At 39.6% G+C, this 20,055-nt stretch overlaps 1 long non-coding RNA gene across 1 annotated transcript in view; it reads right to left on the bottom strand.

The window, feature by feature from the left end:
- The window catches only part of LOC133662869 (uncharacterized), a 44,001-nt gene extending 23,946 nt beyond the window's left edge, over nucleotides 1–20,055 (bottom strand). The window contains exons 1-2 of the long non-coding RNA XR_009828181.1: nucleotides 19,868–20,055; nucleotides 10,033–10,167 (exon numbers count right to left, since the gene is read on the bottom strand). This is a non-coding gene — a long non-coding RNA (uncharacterized LOC133662869). The remainder of the gene's footprint in view (nucleotides 1–10,032; nucleotides 10,168–19,867) is intronic.

Genomic DNA, 20,055 nt, shown 5'->3' with positions numbered 1-20,055 from the left:
AGTGTGGTATGCGGAATATGGGACGCACCCAAAAAACGTATTCTGACTACTTCTGAGTTGTTTGTTTGCTGAACGATTAGATTTTGGATATTTGGAAAGAAAAGGGTCTGCAAGGTCTCATTTTGTGGTCAGGTTGTCCTTTTGCAGCAGCCTTGCAAGACGTACAATAATTATCATATGTGTATGATATTTTCACCCTTTGAATGATGTATAATCAAATATTTCAAAAATCCCATAATGTATGATAATACATGTTTATTAGCAAAAACTAGCAGAACAGAACTAGCCGGTTCTGCTAGTGCACTGCAAAAACGGAAATCTAAGTAAAATTAAATATCTCAAATAAGGGTTATATTTGTTTATTTTCTGTCTAATAAGATAATTCTTCTCAGCAGATTTTATGTTAGAGTGTTTTACTTGTTTTAAGGGTTTCGGTCCTAAATGATCTCAGTAAGATATTACAGCTTGTTGCTGAGATTTTATGACCTATATTGAGTAAAACATGCTTGAAAATAGGATATCAACTGATGCAAAGCTGTGTCATCAACACTCACAAGTATAAAACTACTTTTTTAAGGAAATAATTTCTTACTTCAAGCATGAAAAAAAAATTAAGATGCCGAGTGCATATCATTATGTCAAGATAACGGCACCTTCATTTTCTTAATTTAAGAATATTTTTCAACATATTGAGCAAAAGGGTCTCTTTTTTTCTACCAAGAAAAGTGCACTTGTTATTAATGAGAATATACTTATTTGAAGGTATTTTTGGGTTCATTGAGGTTAGCTAATTTTACTTGTTTTGGAAAGTCTTGACAAGCCGAATTTTCTTGTTTTATTGGCAGATAATTTTGCTTAGTTCAAATAAAATACCCCTAATTTTTGTGTTTTTTTTCTTGTTTTTGAACAGCTTTTTCCAACTGTGCTTTTTGTTTATCAAAAGGTAAAACTGCATTATCACCACGAATGGGCGATACGGTCTAAAATCTATTTTACAATATATATTGCAGACTCCTACGTTAACCATATATATATTAAAGTATATTATTTGATATAGAAATGATACTACAACCATTTCAAATCACGTTACAAATGCTTTTAATTTAGCTGCTGACGTATACAGTAACATGTCTTGCTCCCGTCTTTCAAAGCTATGCGCTATCTTTCTATCTGTGTGCTTTTAATTGTTTTACAGCTTTCTTTATTCCCTCTCTAACAAATGTATTAGTCTTTAGTAGTCATATCGAATTTACAAAACACGCACTCTTTCTGTTTCACCGCTTCACTTTCAGCTAGCTAGCTACTAGGCTAGCGAAGCTAAGCTAGTCCCTGTCTGAAGCTCCTGCGCTTTGAAGACAGCAAGAACTCGACTCGGTGAAAGAAATAACGTGAGTATGGCTTCCTTTTCTTCGTGCACCTTCCCCATGGATAGGTTGTCCCTGCCGGAGGGCCGTATCCGCCAGTCAGAGCAGAGTAACTTTGTAACTTCAGACGCCGGGGACACGTTTGCTAGCATTAGCTGTAGCGAGCTGACTAGCCCAGCTTGTAGTAGCCTTAAGCGGCCTAAAAGCAACAGTGAACTGGTTAAGACGCATAACAGATTTAGATAGTCCTACATCCCAGTCTACAGGACACCACATCTTAGTCATAGGGGACTCCATCACCCGGAATATACAGTTTAGTAAATCAGACACAATTAAGTGTATTTCCGGGGACCGAGCATCCGACATTAAATCTAATTTTAGGGAGCTGAACCGCAACAGGCCGAGTAAACACGTACGACAGGCTAATCGCACCACTAGCTACGCGAACATAGTTGTATACGTCGGCTCCAATGAAACTAGGATGAGAGAGCTCAGACTTGTAATCTCGCGAGAAAGAGGTCTCGGCATTGAGTACTTGTCTCGGGTCCCCTGCCTGCGAGAGGCAATGATGTGAGGTATATCATATTAGTCTTGCTTATCAAGTGGCTGACTAGTTTTTGTAGGGAACAGGGACTAACGTTTATTGATAATTGGGGCGGTATGGCGTAGTGCAGTGGTCCCCAACCACAGAAATAAATAAAAAAATAAAATATATATATATTTTTTTAAATTAAATCAACATAAAAAACACAATATATACATTATATATCAATATAGATCAATACAGTCTTCAGGGATACAGTCCGTAAGCACACATGATTGTATTTCTTTATGAAAAAAAATAAAAATGATAATAATCCCCCCCCCCCCCCCCGGTCCGTGGGACAAATTTTCAAGCGTTGACCGGTCCCCAGCTACAAAAAGGTTGGGGACCACTGGCGTAGTGAATAGAGTGGCCGTGCCAGAAACCTGAGGTTGCAGGTTCGCTCCCCGCCTCTTGACATCCAAATCGCTGCCGTTGTGTCCTTGGGCAGGACACTTCACCCTTGACCCCGGTGCTGCTCACACTGGTGAATGAATAATGAATGATAGGTGGTGGTCGGAGGGGCCGTAGGCGCAAACTGGCAGCCTCGCTTCCGTCAGTCTACCCCAGGGCAGCTGTGGCTACAAATGTAGCTTACCACCACCAGGTGTGAATGAATGATGGGTTCCTATTTCTCTGTGAGCGCTTTGAGTATCTAATAACAGAAAAGCGCGATATAAAATCTAATCCATTATTATTATTATTATTATAATTTGCCCTAATTCTGGGGCAAACCGGGCTTGCTGAGGAGGGACAGCCTTCTACCTAACCGGGAAGGCCCCATCACTCATTTTTAAAACGTAGATCACTGTTTGAGTCACACTTGACGAACTACACTAGAACAAGTTCGGACACAGGTAATTACAACCAGGTGAGGAGTCAGTTAAACTACAACTAATCAGCGCCAGGCTGGAAAATGTTTTGCACACATAGCATTTCTCGTAGCATAATGCATAACTCACATAATGTTTTTTCTCTAGTGACTGTTCCAGAGGTTGACATGCATTCTACTGATGTAACAAAATATGACACGTTAAATCTCTTGCAGCACCAAGCAAATAATCTCAAGATCCCCACCATATCAATCCATACATGTGATCGAGATTATTTCAGACGGAAAAATAGACGTAATGTCATTAACAGCAGTACTATGGACACCATTAACAAAAACGCCTCAAAACAGCCCACTACCTGTAATATAGGCTATCAGATCATTGTCTCCCAAAAAGTTATTAGTTAATGAGGTCATTAGAGACAACAATCTTAACGTCATTGGTCTTAGTAAGACTTGGCTAAAACCAGATTTTTTCCCCCGCTTAACAAGGCATCTCCTCCTAACTAAACTAGTGCACATATTGATCGAGTCGCACTAATCTCCGATGTCAACCTTAATCTTAGCCCTAACCTAAGTAATACATATAGATCACTTGAGGTGCTTACTATGATGTCTGTTAGATCGCTACCTAGGGATGATACTCAAAACCGGTTTTCCCGGTTGTTCGATAAGAAAAGAACCGAGTCCTCGGACTCGAATCCCTTTTTGAGAACCGGTACCAGTTATCGAGACCACTATAGTAAAGAAAAAGAGTTGCTTCTTTATTCGAATCCCTGGGACCAATCCCGTCCCGACCAGAAATGCCTCGTGAGACATCACAAGAAATGACGTCACATAGCTCAGTCATTAGGCGCAGATAAGGAAAGCAGGAAAAACAATGCGCTCCAAGGTGTAATAAAGTTCAAAACAAAATGTATAATCCAATGAATAACTTTACTGAGAGATTTGAGCAGGGTACAAACACATGACAAACACTTTTACGACCAACCAGAAACATAGCAACCAGGCTAGCAACGCACCTCCTTTACGGCAGCTGTCGCAACGTTCTTAAAGCAACCGCAGCACATACATATATGACATCTCCCTTTTTTAGCTTTTGTTTTTCTTTCCTTGTAAACAAAACAAAATCACACTGTATATGTGTTGTCTGTCTAATTATAAATAATGCAGACGAGGCGTGTTGGCTGAGTTCTTCACGTTTACGTTCACAGCGTGCTCATAACCTCATTCTTAGCTGCCGGGTGGTGACACTTTTCGGGGCTACCGCGCATGCTCGTCACTCCCGTTGCATTCTGGGTAGTGTAGTTGTTATATTCCTAGCTCATAACATCACATCTTTCCCCCTATAAAGAAATAATGTTAACTCAATAAAGTGTATTTCTTTTTTTAGCTTTAACTTTTCATTTTTTAGCATTGTAACCACATTTGCAAACAACTTTTCTCTTCATAGAATTTTCTTTCAATAAAGAAATAAAGTGCAAAAATGTCAAAGCATCATAACAAACAGTTATGTCAAATAGCAGCAGAAGTGCACTTTTTGGAGAGCTGTATTATTTTCAGTTTTGTGCCCAAGGGACTGATTTTATTTAACACTATAGTATTATTTAAACACCTATAGTGATCACAGAGACAGGTTGTTTTTGTGTTACTGTATATATTTGTTTTACTTAAAAATCCCACTTAATATACTTTGGGTAACAACAGTCAATATTTATTTATTTTATTTTATTTTTTTTAGGGGTAACAGTCAATATTTATTTATTTATTAGATGTTATTTTTTTCTGATATAATAAAAGTGAGCTTTTGTTAAACCAAATAATGTGTATTTTTTTCCATATACAACAACCTATCTGGACTCGATAAGAGAATCGATAAGGAATCGGTTCGATAAGAGGATTCGATAATAGGCTCGAACTCGATAATTTCTTATCAAACATCATCCCTACCGCTACCTCTTTATCTAGCTGTTATCTTTTGCCCCCTGGGTCCTATTCGGACTTTATCAGCAAATTCACAGAGTTTGTTATTGATCGAGTGACGCACGCAGATAATATAATACTAATGGAGGATTTTAAAATCTATATGTATACCCCGTCAGACCCTCCGTGTGTGGCGCTACAGATTATAATTGACAGCTGTGGTCTTCCACAAATAATAAATGAACCCACACATTGCAACGATAATAGGATAGCTCTAGTCCTTGTCCGTGGTATCACCACTTCCAAAGTTATGGTACTCCCGTACACTAAAGTCATGTCCGATCACTACCTTATAAAATTCGAAGTTCTGACTCATTGTCAACAAGCTAATAATAACCACTGCTTTAGCAGCCGCAACATTAATGCTGTCACAACTACGACTTGCTGGCTTCGGTAATGGCACCATTACCAAACTATGTGGGCTCTATCGATAACCTCACTAACAACTTTAACGATGCCCTGCACAACACCATTGATAATATAGCACGGCTAAAGCTAAAAAAGGTCCTAAAAGGCGTAGTCCCTGGTTTACATGAGAAACCAGAGCTCTTAAACTATCATGTAGAAAGCTTGAACGCAAATGGCGTGCGACTAAACTTGAGGTTTTCCAGCAAGCATGGAGTGATAGTTTAATAACTTACAAACACGCTCTTACCTTAGCTAAAACTAATTGCTATTCCAATCTTATCCCCCTCAATAAAAACGATCTTAAGTATTTGTTTAATACAGTAGCATCGCTAACACAAAAAGGGACTTCTCCCATTAGCTCCACCCACTCGGCTGATAACTTTATGCATTTTGTTCATAAGAAAATTAAGAATATTAAAGATAACACATCCCAGCTCCAACTGGGTTCCATTAATGCAGATATGAATATGTACGACGGATATTCCCCTCCAAAATAGTCTTTCTTTTTGATGAAATAACATTAGAGGAACTCCTGCAACTTGTGAAAAGGACAAAACAAACAACATGTTTACTTGACCCACTTCCTGGGAAACTTATAGAGGAGCGGTTGTAAAATTAGGACCATCAGTGCTAAATATTATTAACGTATCCCTTTCCTCTAGTACTGTTCCCCTGGCACTCAAAACAGCGGTCATTCATCCTCTGCTCAAAAGACCTAACCTCGATTCTGACCTCCTGGTAAACTACCGGCCGATGTCCCACCTTTCCTTTATCTCGAAAATGCTTGAAAAAAATTGTTGCACAGAAGCTAAATGAATACTTAGAGTCTAGCAATCTCTGTAAAACCCATTCCAGTTCGGTTTCAGGGCAAATCTCCACATCTGCGGTCCCTTCCAAGGTTTGTCATTGTTCCCATTGATTGAGTTTTTTCTTGCCCGGATGTGGGATCAGAGCCGAGGATGTCAATGTGATTTGTGCAGCACTTTGAGGCATTTGTGATAAAGGGCTATAAAAATAAACTTTGATTGATTGATTGATTGATATTGTGTCATTTACAGTTATATTATTTTCTTAACAACTATTATTCATTTATTTGCTAATTTACTGTTAAATATTGTTACTTTATGTTGTAACATGGTTATATCTACACTTCTGATAAAATGTAATAAACACTTATTTGTGACGACTGGGTCGCATGATGATGTGGGGTTGTTCTCCCAGGAATGCAGACGGGCTTCCGAAACAGCGTGCAGGTAGGAAAATATTTATTTAAGACATAAATCATACGGGAACAAACAAAAACGTGCTCATAGCACGGAAGGCAAAAACAAAGGGACTAGCGTGGGAGCTAGCAAGCAAAAATAGCATAGCGTGAAAGCTAGCAGGAATCAAAATAGTCGTCGTCTGTTGCATAAAGCAAATTAGGAAGCCAGACCGAGTGAGGCCAGGGCAAAGACTAAATAGCCCTCTGATTAGCGCCCGGGCAACAGGTGCGCGTCCCGAACACTAACCAGAGGCAGGTGATTGTAATCTGTCGACATGGCAACTGAAAACAAACAAAATCAAGAGGTGCTGAAAACACAAGTGACTAAACAACGTAAACAAACTATGATCCGGGCAGCGGATCATAACATTATTCTTCTGTTGTTGAGCTACTGTATATAAGTTGTGGGTGATGATCCAATACTACGTAGTTACAGGGGCAGTTTTGGTCATACCAATGCTGATATTGGTACTTCAAATGTATAAGATCATTGAATGATTCAATTATTGATCACAATTATAGTAAGACAAACACACAGGATGGCTGCGTAACAATTAACTGTATTTTGTACTATTGGCTCTGACTTAAATTATTTGTTTTTTGCCCTTAAAGCCTTCCTGTGTCCCGGGACTTATTTACTGAGTTTATACAATAACGACACATTTCTTAATAATAAAAAAATATAAATCTAACCGCTGGAGTATCAACCATAATGATACTATATTAAGTATTGTTACTATCAATATTGGTATTGGTACTCCTACCAAGCTTAGTGCTTAGCATATCCTCCTACGGCAGTGCTTCTTGATTATTTTCTGCTACGCCGTTACTAATGTTAGCATGGCAACAGTTAGCATATGTCAAGGGCCAAGTTATACGAGTCTAAAGTTAGCATGTTAGTAATGCTGCCTAAGGCTGAGCCAATCAGTGGCCATGATAGTGCAGTGCAGTCTGATTGGTTTGGTCTTATCTAGTGGCCAAAACTACTGTGTTATTGGTATTTTTTGTTCATTTAGCCATTTTTATGCTTGAAAATTCTTAATTTAGGAAACATTACATAGCTTGTCAGCACAGTGTTACAGGGGTTAGTGCGTGTGCCTCACAATAAGAAGGTCCTGGGTTCGACCCCCGGGCTGGGGGTCTTTCTGTGTGGAGTTTGCATGTTCTTCCCGTGTCTGCGTGGGTTCCCTCCGGATATGGATGTTGTGTTAACATAGTTTAGCATACACTATATTGTATTGGTTTTAGTATCTTTGATGTCCGATAATGGCTTTTTTGTAGGGGGGATCGGGGGGTGTATGTTTTTGGGTTCCAGGAAGAGTTAGTGCTGCAAGGGGTTCTGGGTATTTGTTCTGTTGTGTTTATGTTGTGTTACGGTGTGGATGTTCGTCATTATTGTTTGGTGTGGGTTCACAGTGTGGCGCATATTTGTAACAGTGTTAAAGTTGTTTATACGGTCACCCTCAGTGGGACCTGTATGGCTGTTGACCAAGTATGACTTGCATTCAATTGTGTGTGTGTGTACAGCCGTAGATATTATGTGACTGGGCCAGCACGCAAAGGCAATGCCTTTAAGATTTATTGGCGCTCTGTACTTCTCCCTATGTCCGTGTACCACTCCGTACAGTGGCGTTTTAAAAAGTCATAAATTTTACTTTTTGAAACCCATACCGATAATTTCCGATATCACATTTTAAAGCATTTGTCGGCCGATAAAATCGGCAGTCCGATATTATCGGACATCTCTATCCAAAATGTATCAAAGTAGCCCCTGCATCCTTATTTTGTTATTCTAGCGGCCCTTGCTGGAAAACGTTTAGACACTCCAGCTATAGACGGTCTGTGGTAAGGTTTTACTGCAGCAGATTGTCCTGAGCAATGTCAGCTTGATAGCTTTCCTCAAAATACCTAATTTCCAGCTTCTTGTACGAAAAATCTTCATTTTTCAGAGAAGTGGCACATTTCAAAAGGAGCACAATAATCAGATAGACACCAAGCAAGAATTATTATCCTCTCTTTATCCCATAAATGTTCAACCCTTTGACCTTAACTTTCAAGATAAATTCCAAGAGACTGACGGCCTGTAATCAGGACGAGAAAGGTGCTCCCGATCTCTTCTTAGTGCGGTGGTTTTTGCTGTGCGCTGCGGAATAATCCCTCTATCTCTGCAGCCCGGGCCGGGCATTAGAATTAATATTACTCTCCGAGGGCCGCCGCTCAAGCCTCTCACAAAAATGAGGTCTGACAAAGTCGGCACCCCTAATTGTATAAGCGTTACCGCTCTTTGTCCGCTCCCGGGCACATGAGTGGGAGTGATGCTTGCAGAGAGCTGCCCTTTCTGGCCTTAGTGCTGCCAGAAGCCCTCCCCCCTCCCCCCCCGCACCCCACCAGCCCCCTCAAAACCCCTCAGCGGGAAATCAAATACACTTAATGGAAAGAGGAAGCATTAGGAGTGTAATGGAAACGGGAACAAGATGCAGTTAAGTGTCACCGACCAATCACCGCCTTCCCTGCCAACCGTTGCAGTGGCGGAAAAAAACCTTTTACCGCAAGTCCGGTGTCAGCGGGCTTCCAGGTGAATGGTGCCATGTGCTACATGTGGCGTTTAACCGACAGAAAATTCTATGCATGATCCATGGTATTATCCAGGAGACTATAACCTTAAAGGGAAACTGCACCTTTTATTTTATTTTGCCTATCGTTCACAATCATTATGAAAGACATGACGAATGTATTTTTTTTTTAAATGCATTCTAACTCCTACTTGCCAACCCTCCCGATTTTCCCGGGAGACTCCCGAATTTCAGTGCCACTCCCGAAAATCTCCCGGGGCAACCATTCTCCCGAATTTCTCCCGATTTCCACCCGGTTAACAAATTTGGGGGCGTGCCTTAAAGGCACTGCCTTTAACGTCCTCTACAACCGGTCGTCACGTCCGCTTTTCCTCCATACAACCAGCGTGCCGGCATAGTCACATAATATATGCAGCCTTTACACACACACACAAGTGAATGCAAGGCATACTTGATCAACAGCCATACAGGTCACACTGAGAGTAGCCGTATAAACAACCTTAACACTGTTACAAATATGCGCCACACTGTGAACCCACACCAAACAAGAATGACAAACACATTTCGGGAGAACATCTGCACCGTAACACAACATAAACACAACAGAACAAATACCCAGAACACCTTGCAGCACTAACTCTTCCAGGACGCTACAATTTACACCCCCGCTACCACCAAACCCCGCCCCCCACCTCAACCACGCAAGTATGTTCTAACTCATAAACAAATGTAAATAAAAGCCCGCATATACAGCGAAAGTCAAAAGGGAGTCCTTTATACTGCAAAAAACCCCAATAACTAACCATCCAAAAAGCGCCAACAAAACTCTATTTACATTTCGTGACTTCAATATTAACCAAGTATTTTGGATATCGTTATTAAAAGCGCTAACACAGACAAACTGATTATAGCGGCGCCGTGATCACCAGCTTGTGTGCCAATGCTGACATCATCGAGTGGTATGGTGCCTCCTCGCTTGCTTTGCTCGTGAAAGTTTATTCTCGAACATAAACCATGCCTCTCACCTGGATAGTAGAAGGATGAGGACGTATTCTGACAAGTTGGTACACTTTGACAGCCAATTTAGGCCCGGGAATGGAGAGAAGGACATGAAAAGACGCTTGGTTCCATCCCCCTTTTCTTTGTGAGTAATTTTTCATCTACAACGTGAATAAAACAAGATTCTATTAGTTTGCATCCAAATGACCGCAGACATTGTACTGTAAGTGATGTTTTATCATGTTTTCTAGCTCTTGTGAGGTCTGCAGTGTTACAATAATTACGTGTAAGTTATCACACAACTTTAGTATGCTTAGAATCCTTTGCTATAGTTATTAGCTATTGTACTCCAGCTGTACTTTTTCTATCTGTGCAAGGACAAAACTTCTTGTCTGAGGGGTGGCCTCAGCCGCAGATGTTATCTTTGTTTTAGCCCGCTAACAGCCAAGGACTTCAAGGACCTCAACGAAGATAAGACGACAGCACACAGACGAAGCAGAGACAAGGCGAAACCACAAGGCCCCAGCACATTCCGTCACGTATTGTGCATACTGGAGCTGCTTTGCATGATATGTGTGACCACTCCTTTTAGAGGCGGCCTCAGTGATGTTGACTGGGGAACTCCTGAATAAATAGAGGGACGCGGGAGCTGTACCTGAGAGCGTAGGGCGAGACTGTGACTAAGTGTGCAGCTCCATGCGTTCTCCGCATGAGTTAAATTGAACTCTGTCTCTGCATGATTCCTTGCTTCTTGTCTGTTTAATAGATGTCATCAGTGTTTGAACCTGACATGCAGTCACTAGTAATCATAAAAAAAAGTTTTAGATTTATTTGTTGAGACTTTTATTAGTAGATTCCGTACATTTGACCACTAAATGGTAACACCCGAATAAGATTTTCAACTTGTTTAAGTCGGGGTCCACGTTAATCAATTCATGGTAAAGTGAACATTGTGATGCATTTTTTAAATTAATCTGTCGCTTATGCTTAAAATGATACGTAAATATTTAATGGTATTATAAATATGCCTGTGACTACATTACATATATACTTACATCATGTATATAAAACCTTAATGGAGGTATTTTTAAGGGCTTTTATTGGCAGAATTGAGCAACTCTAATAGGCTCCATTGTTGATTGCGTTTTTTAATATTTAGAATGCATAAAAAAAAGAAAAACATGTGTTCTTGTCTTACATAGGGATTGTGAATGACAGGCAAAATCCCCAAAAAGTGCAGTTCCCCTTTAAAAAAAACTCCAGGCTGCAGAATCAATGGATTGAGTTGTCCCTTTAATGGAGGTCTATCAGTTCAATTTTGTGGTAGACCTAAGAGGGAAGCCTCAATGTAAAAGACATCATGGATGGGCATGATGTCCACAATTGTCCACTGTTTCTGTGGAATCAGAGAATTTAGGTTTTCCAGTAATGGAATTGGGCTTTAAGGGTAACGATGATGATTTTCCTCTTTTTGACTTTAGTGGACATAGCATGACGTCACAGCACTTGAGTGTGGGGATCGGCACCGAAACCTGGTTCCATAATGACACCGGTGCAAATGTAAACAGTCATAAATAGTTTTTTTTTTTAAAAAGGTTAATTTTGGTACTGAATGAATGTAGTCCTAGCAACAAGTACTTGGCGATGATATTGTGCAAATAAAGTCTTGTAAATACTGTAATGCAGCGTCCCGACAGAACTACACTGAGTCTGACTCTCTTTGTAAACTTTGCCGACCTTTACTTTTTGGGGGGAATTTTGCCTATTGTTCACAATCATTATGAGAGACAGTAAGACGGATATACACATTTTTAATGCATTTTAACTCGCAAATAAACATTAAAAAAAGTCAGCTTACAATGGAGGCAATGAGATGTCCTCTATTCCGCCCATAAAGCCCAATAAATAACCATCCAAAAAGCGCCAAAAGTATACGCGACTTGAATATTAAGCAAGTATCAGTGATATTGTTACTATAAGCGTGAACACTGACAAACTATTTATAGCAGCGCTGTGATCACAGGTAACTAGCTTGTGTGGCTATGTTGACATCATTCGCTGGTGAGGTGCTTTCTCGCGTCGGCCTTTGTTGAAGTTTATTCTGCCTCTCACCTTGAGAGGATTAGGACAAGTTGGTCAACTTTGACATTCAATTTAGACCCAGAATGGCGCGAAAAGACGCTTGGTTCCCCCTCCTCCCTTTTCTTCGTGAGGATTACGAGTCATTCTTCATCTAAATGGGAATATATGAACATCCTAGCAGTCGGCATCCTAATGACAGCAGACATTGCACAGTAAGTGATGGTTTATTATGTTTGTTGGCTCTCATGAAGTCTGCAGTGAGTAATAATCGGTGATGTTAAAGGAAAATCAGAATCCGAATCAGAAATACTTTAATAATCCTTGAGTGGAAATTAAAATTTTCAGCACAATCCTGAATGCAAACAAATGCAAACGTTGTGATGCGTTTTTGAAATTAATGTGCCGCAGTATGCTTAAAATGATCTAAATACGTAAATATTACATATTTACATATATATTTTGGCCGCGTCCAGCATTGTAGTCCGACGATGTGGTCAATAAGACCCTTCTTAATCGCTATCCTCTTTTTGTGGGGCAGACTGGCTCATACAAGGACATGCATCCTCTGTTGTTGCCATTTCTAATACAAAGTAGCATATAGTTCTCATTTACCGTAAATTTTGAACGGTGCGGCTAATTTATGGATTTTACTTAGCTGACGGCCATAATAACGAGGCAAATACACTGAGAAGGGGTTTTATTGTTGGTGCTATGGCGCCCTCTTTTGGATATGTTCACTGCAGGTGCTGCGGTGTCCTTCCATTTACTGCTTTCAACCGGAAGTAGAGTGCCGTTCAGGCTTCTAGCCGTCCATAGCGTATGGATTCTTCATTCATAACTCCAAGCAACGTTTTTAAGTTTGTGGCAGAGGTGGGACCAAGTCATTGCTTTGCAAGTCACAAGTAAGTCTCAAGTCTTTGCCCTCAAGTCTCGAGTCAAGTCCCGAGTCAAGACAGGCAAGTCCCGAGTCAAGTCCAAAGTCAAGACTGGAAAGTCTCAAGTCAAGTCACAAGTCCTGCATTTTGAGTTTCGAGTCCTTTCAAGTCCTTTTGACCACAGACTAATATATTTACACAGATTGTGTATACTTTTAAACCACTGTATTTATTTATTAAAACAAGTGCATTTGAAATAGCAGGAAAGAAAGTAGTACTGGCATTGCAATTCATAATAGCACTATTAACCAGTCATTTTAATAGTTTAAACAATTTTAAACATTTAACTCATTCCTTTACAGAATAAACACATTTGCAAAAACAAGTGCAACTGTACTTATTTGCACAAAAGTGTTAACATTGTATTTCCATGGCATATTGCATTGTAACTAGTTCCACAGCAGTTTCTATTCTGTTCTTACCTTATCTCATTGATCTCATCTTATACTGAATGTGTGTTTATGTGTGCGTACACATGAAAAACATAACAAATACATGAACATAACAATGAACAGAGTTGTACTTTTTAGATGTCAGGGCCCTATGCAATATGTACACATATTCTTAATATAGTATACATTTTAACTGACCTTTATTTGACTATGTTTGTCATTTGTAGGTGGCTAAAATACGCAGTGCTGCTGACTGCCGTCTAACGTTATGTTACTGTGTGTGATACATTGACTAACGTAACGTTACCTGTAGGTACCTCATGCAACCTTGGTTAAAAAAATCACTTGACAAAAAGTATGAGTAAGGTAGCAAACTGCAGTGGACGCAACATATTGCCGTGTTTGAAATGACGTTATAACCATAAACGTCTTATAAGTAGACGCAATATTGGTTGCTGTGACGCGAGCAATTTGCATCTTGAAGTGGTGATGAGGAGCCGGCGAGCAGCCTAAACTGACAGTTGACAGGTAGAAAACAAAGATGCCGGGCTGGTGTTAAGCGTTTTCCTGCTCAAATGAGCAGGACTGTTGAAAATAGGAATCAGGGGATTACTTTTCACAAGTAAGATTTAACATTAATGTACTATTGGTTGTATTTTATGAAAATAACATTACCACAGAGTTGAGAAGGAGCAAAGATCTTCAATATTTGTATGTGAAAATCACAAATAAATCTTCTGGGGGAGGATGACGCCCCTACAGGGGTTTAGTTTACAAACTTTCTGCCCCACCTAAAACAAAATTCACCAGCCGCCACTGATTATGATGCATTCTCATTTTAGGCAAAATATAAGACAATACTTTCTTAACAGTATAATTGTAACCAGGAATAAGTCTTCAAGTAACAATATTCAAATACTAACATTGTTGGGTAAGGCAGCATTTGGTTTTATTCTGAATCCAGTTAAACAGATTGGTGGTTTTAGCTGATGTAAAGACTTTCAGGTGTTTATATATGTTTAAGTATTTGGCAGACGCTTTTATCCAAAGCGACATACATAAAAAATACATATAAAACAATGACTGTAAACATGATCACTTAAGGGAAGAATGTAATACAAAATATCAATACAAAGTGTCAAGACAGAATAAACTCTCTGCTGCTGCAGCAACAGAGATACGGTCTATAAGATATATAGATATCTAATGTATTCATACATTGTTTATGTAGCATGTATATATAACGTAATCATATTGTTTCATCAATTTAAAAATAGCTGACCGTTTTTTTCCCCTTCTCTGGGATTATATTCCCAGTTTTAATCTCGGACGGCTGGTCACTTATAGCGTATAAGAATATTCTATTACTGTTAAGCAAACTATAAATAATAAAACATGTGTCAGTTATCATAGCTACACGTGTGACAAAAAAGCGCGTGAAAATGAGTGGTATTCAGTGAGGTAAAATGAATTAAATGCGCTGACAGTTCATTGCTCCTGCCAAATGAATTGCACTGAGTGGAGCGGATCACCACTCCAAGATGGCGGCCCCGCGTCTCGTCTGCGCCAGTAGGTAGTAGCGCTCCATGCTGTGTACCCTTATAAGATGTCTATGGTTATGACGTTAGCAGTGAGTTTGCAGCCTCACTGATTTAACTACACAGCAAATAAAAGTCATGTTACTTAGCCAATAAACGTTATTTTACATTCAAAACTTACCCTTCTTTGTGCAACTTCAAATGTCGAACGAAGTTGGAAGTTGTTGCGTCTCCGTCTGTAATATTCGAACTGCGTGATTTGCATACGGCAATTCGTTGACCAAGTCGTAGTTTTTATACCCGAACGAAACCAACTTTGGTATAAATATTTCTCACTGGCGCATTGTTTGACAACTGTTCTTTGGTGGTTGTCCTGCAATTTGATTGGATGAATGCTGTGTGATGAAAACAATGTAGATCTAATTTGATTGGCTGTTGTACTAAGAGCACACACGCTGACACGCAGCACACACGCTGTTAGACAGACACGTACAAAATGAAAGCTACAGAGCGCTCCCAAATAACTTTTTAAGCTTCAGGTTTTGGGCAAAGTAGCAAGTCATGTCAAGTCAAAAGGCTCAAGTCCAAGTGAAGTCACAAGTCATTGATGTTAAAGTCTAAGTCGAGTTGCAAGTCTCTTTACATTTTGTCAAGTCGAGTCTAAAGTAATCAAATTCATGACTCGAGTCTGACTCGAGTCCAAGTCATGTGACTCGAGTCCACACCTCTGGTTTGTGGCTCAGGTGGTAGAGTAGTCAGGTTTTGATCATCAGTCTCCTGAAATGGACTAAAAAGCATGATGTATAATCCTTCTGCGTTGGCCTTAGTGCTTTATGTACTTAAGTACTGTTAGCATGTCAGCACACAACATATTAGACTGGGATTTAGCACTAGTTCATTCAGGCACAGGATTACAATGAATTGATTAACGTGGACCCTGACTTAAACAAGTTGAAAAACTTATTTGGTTACCATTTAGTGGTCAATTGTACGGAATATGTACTGTACTGTGCAATCTACTAATAAAAGTTTCAGTCAATCAATCAATCATGCCCCCATTAACACAGCTTATCCACACCAGTAGCCGGTTAGCATATTTATGTCATTCAACAGGTTACAAATTGTTCTTGTTATTAATTTGCTGTTGTTTTATTCAAAGATCCTAGCCTGTCACAGAGCCTCAATTCAGCTGTAAAAAAAAAAGCTATGATGTTTACCTTGTAATTGTGTACTCAAAACCTTGTTAACACTTCAAAACTAATCTTGTGTTTTGGTCGCAGGCTCTTGAGCACTGGGACTCATTAATCGAAGGCTCAGGTTTCTCTGCTTGAGTTTGCCAACCCCCCCAAAAAAAGGACGTTCTGAATATTTTGTGTACCGTGTCCTCCTTCTGTCACCATGGCCTCTCTATTAGTCTTCTCTTTAAGAGAGAAAGAAAGGAGATCCTCTCTAATTATCCAGCACTTCCCCCAAGTTGTGTTAATGGCCGAACTTAAGTAGGCTATCTATATGCAAAGTCTCCTCTGATGAATTTCTTCATTATTTATTCCTAATGTATTAATGTAGCACCACGAAGAAGAAGAAGAAGAGTGTTGGTTCTTCACAATACGGTGTTGCGGCATTGTGACACACCAGACGTTTGACAGTTTGAACAAAAGGAAAGTAAACGATGAGGCGGCGTTCGGACTTTAGATTGTACTCACAATTAAGCCCAGCTTGAAATGCTGCATTGTCAAAGATAATTCATCTGGCTTCTGGCATAAACACTGTATGCCAGGGATATTTAACTAAATTGTTTTGGGGGCCACATTTCCAGAAAGCTAAGGACTGGGGCTGGGGGGCACGGACTCCTCCCTTCACTATTAGTCTTATTTTCTATATTCTGGAAAACCAGCGTCCTCTACAGTAGACATTTGATTCTGGTCTGTTTATTTTGTCAGAGTGACAGAAGCGCTCTGCTGTTTGAAAGGACCTTCTGCAAAATAAGCTAATCAAAGATCATCTCTATGGCCGCTGCAAAAATGTGAGTTATTGAACTAAACTCGTGTGCCACCAGTTAAGTAGTTCAAATGGTGAAAAAGAGAGGATCCAAAATGGAACCTTAAGGAAGACCACTAGGATAGCTAAAGTCGTTGAACAAATGACTACTGACTGCATCGGAAGTAAACAAGCTACAGCAACATCTTAGTTACATTAATCACATTACGAAGAAAAATGTGAAACTTTCAAAAATCAAATGATTTAAAAGGGATGCCTTGAAGAACTCATCATTAATATAAATCACGTTTGAACTAGTGTTGCCAATATTTTGGCACCGGTACCAAAATGTATTTCAATACTTTTCGATACTTTGATACTTTTCGATACTTTTCTAAATAAAGGGGACTACAAAAAAATGGCATTATTGGCTTTATCCATCCATCCATTTTCTACCGCTTATTCCTTTCGGGGTTGCGGGGGGCGCATCTCAGCTACAATCGGGCGGAAGGCGGGGCACACCCTGGACAAGTCGCCACCTCATCACAGATTATTGGCTTTATTTTAACAAAAAAATCTTACGGTACATTAAACATATGTTTCTTAATGCAAGTTTGTCCTTAAATAAAATAGTAAACATGCAAGACAACTTTGTCTTTTAGTAGTAAGTAAACAAACAAAGGCTCCTAATTTAGTCTGCTGACATATGCAGTAACATATTGTGTCATTTATCATTCTATTATTTTGTCAAAATTATTAAGGACAAGTGGTAGAAAATGAATTATTAATCTACTTGTTCATTTACTGTTATTATCTGCTTACTTTCTCTTTTAACATGTTCTATCTACACTTCTGTTAAAATGTAATAATCACTTATTTTTCTGTTGTTTGGATGCTTTACATTAGTTTTGGATGATACCACAAATTTGGGTATCAATCCAATACCAAGTAGTTACAGGATCATACATTGGTCATATTCAAAGTCCTCATGTGTCCAGGGATGTATTTACTGAGTTTATAAACATAATATAGATTTTTTTTAAATGAAAGAAGATTTTGTGATGCTAAAAAAATATCGATGTAATCATAGTAGTATCGACCAGATACGCTCCTGTACTTGGCATCATTACAGTGGATGTTTAGTGTGGATCCTCTAATGGCGTTTGTTTACATTGTGACGCCAGTGAGCTACGGTGTGTAGTGAAGCATGTTTAGCTATTCCTCGTCCTGCAGGGATGATACTTGTAAGAAACTTACTTTATTTGCCACCATGGAGGCAAGGATTAGTGATTTAGAAGTAGCTAAAACACTGCAGACTGCAAATGGACTTTAGCCGCTAACTCTTAAAGCACCTTTTCCTGAGGGCGTTTCAGTGTTATAACTACACCTTTATCGTTAGTTTTTAAGCCAAAATGTGTCCGTTCTCCCTTTTCTTTCTACACACTGTGTCTGCTTGTAATTACTCCGTGATTGTGCGCTGCCGAACATGCTCGTCTGCTTGTAAACCAGCAATAACATGACGTGATGATGACGGGGGGGCCGGACCGGTACTTTTTAGAGGCGGTATAGTACCGAATATGATTCATTAGTATCGCGTACAACCCTAGTTTGTACCCAAATGTTCTATGTTTGCGAGCAAGGTTTTCAATGCAAGGACCTGCTAATGTGTTTCCAATGGTCCAAGTTTCTCTATACAACAGGAGCACTGTAGTGCTTTAGGTTTTTAGGAATTTGCTGCAAAAATATTTGTCCAATAAATTTGGCCCCTGGGGTGCCAGTTGAATAGTCTTGTTTTATGCATTTTTTTAGAGCCACAATCAGTCAAAAAGACTGTGACCATGTTCAAGTCAATTCAGATGTGCACTGTTTATATTTTCATTAACAAGTGACATTTAGAGCCTTGAGGGGTTCAATTTAATGAGCAACTTAAAGAATCAAACCCCAGTATTACACAAGGACAACATTTTATTTCGGGCCAAAAAAAGCTAGAAGCACTGGATAGTTCGGTTCATTACGGTATTCAATGTGTAGCTAAGCCTGTTTTAACGTCAACATCATGCGAGCACTGACATTTGGATGCCTCATATCTCACAAGTGGAGCAAACAAAGGAGGGACATGACGGAAGCGTTTTTGACATGGCCACAGCAGCCTAATGAGACTGGCGAAAAGTAATAGAAATGCTGACATGCTCACAATTGACATGTAGCAAGATAGCAACTAAATACATAAAGCACAAAGGCAGACCCATAAAAAATATACACTGTTGTTTGCAGGTAATGGATAATGAGTTAAAATGCTAACAATAACTATGAAAACATACTCTATAGTAAAGTAGCAACTTTAATCAAAAGTGAATTGTGGGATTATAATTTTCAAAACACAGCAAACAATCTTAAATTGGGTATAATTTGAGATGGCTACTAACCAGGGATCTTACGATCGGGGCTTTATGCTTTATACGATCATCCACGACTCCACAAGGGAGATCATACAATACCGATCACATGTGATGACTATATCTGTATCAACTCTAATAGTTTATAGTTTAACATTATTTCGGACATACATGGTTGATTACTTCAGAATCAGCAGCATAAAACCTTGATGGGAGCACCCTTACTTAATGATGTTACTCAAAGTACCCGTATAATGGAAACACAAGTTGCCTCCATACAAGTCCGAAAGACTTACCAAGTTTGTGAATTAATAGATATAGTAGACTGTCTGCGTTAGCGCTTATGGGTTATGGGTTGGAGGAGGGAGTTGTGACAGCACAGAACCACAAGGGGGCAATATTGCTCTATGTATATGTATATATAAACAATATAATAAATAATGAACAATATAATTTAATTAACTAGAGAATGGTGTGTGACGAAATCCAAGAGTGTGCATGGTGTAAGACTATGTGTAGGAATTAATTGCTGAGTGTTTACCAGAAGTGTTGACTCGAGAGGAGGAACAAGGCATGAAGGCAGTCCGTGGGGCAGGCAGATGGTCAGGGCGAATGGTGAGGCGTAGGAGGTCCGTGCCCATGCGAGAGGGGGTCGAGATCCAAGAGGCAGTCAGGGAAACAGAGGGGGACAAGGAATGATAAGACGCACAGCAACGTCAACGTGGGAAC

The sequence above is a fragment of the Entelurus aequoreus genome, linkage group LG02, assembly GCF_033978785.1.
Source record: "Entelurus aequoreus isolate RoL-2023_Sb linkage group LG02, RoL_Eaeq_v1.1, whole genome shotgun sequence".
NCBI lineage: Eukaryota > Metazoa > Chordata > Actinopteri > Syngnathiformes > Syngnathidae > Entelurus > Entelurus aequoreus.
This window is presented reverse-complemented; position numbering and strand designations above follow the sequence as displayed.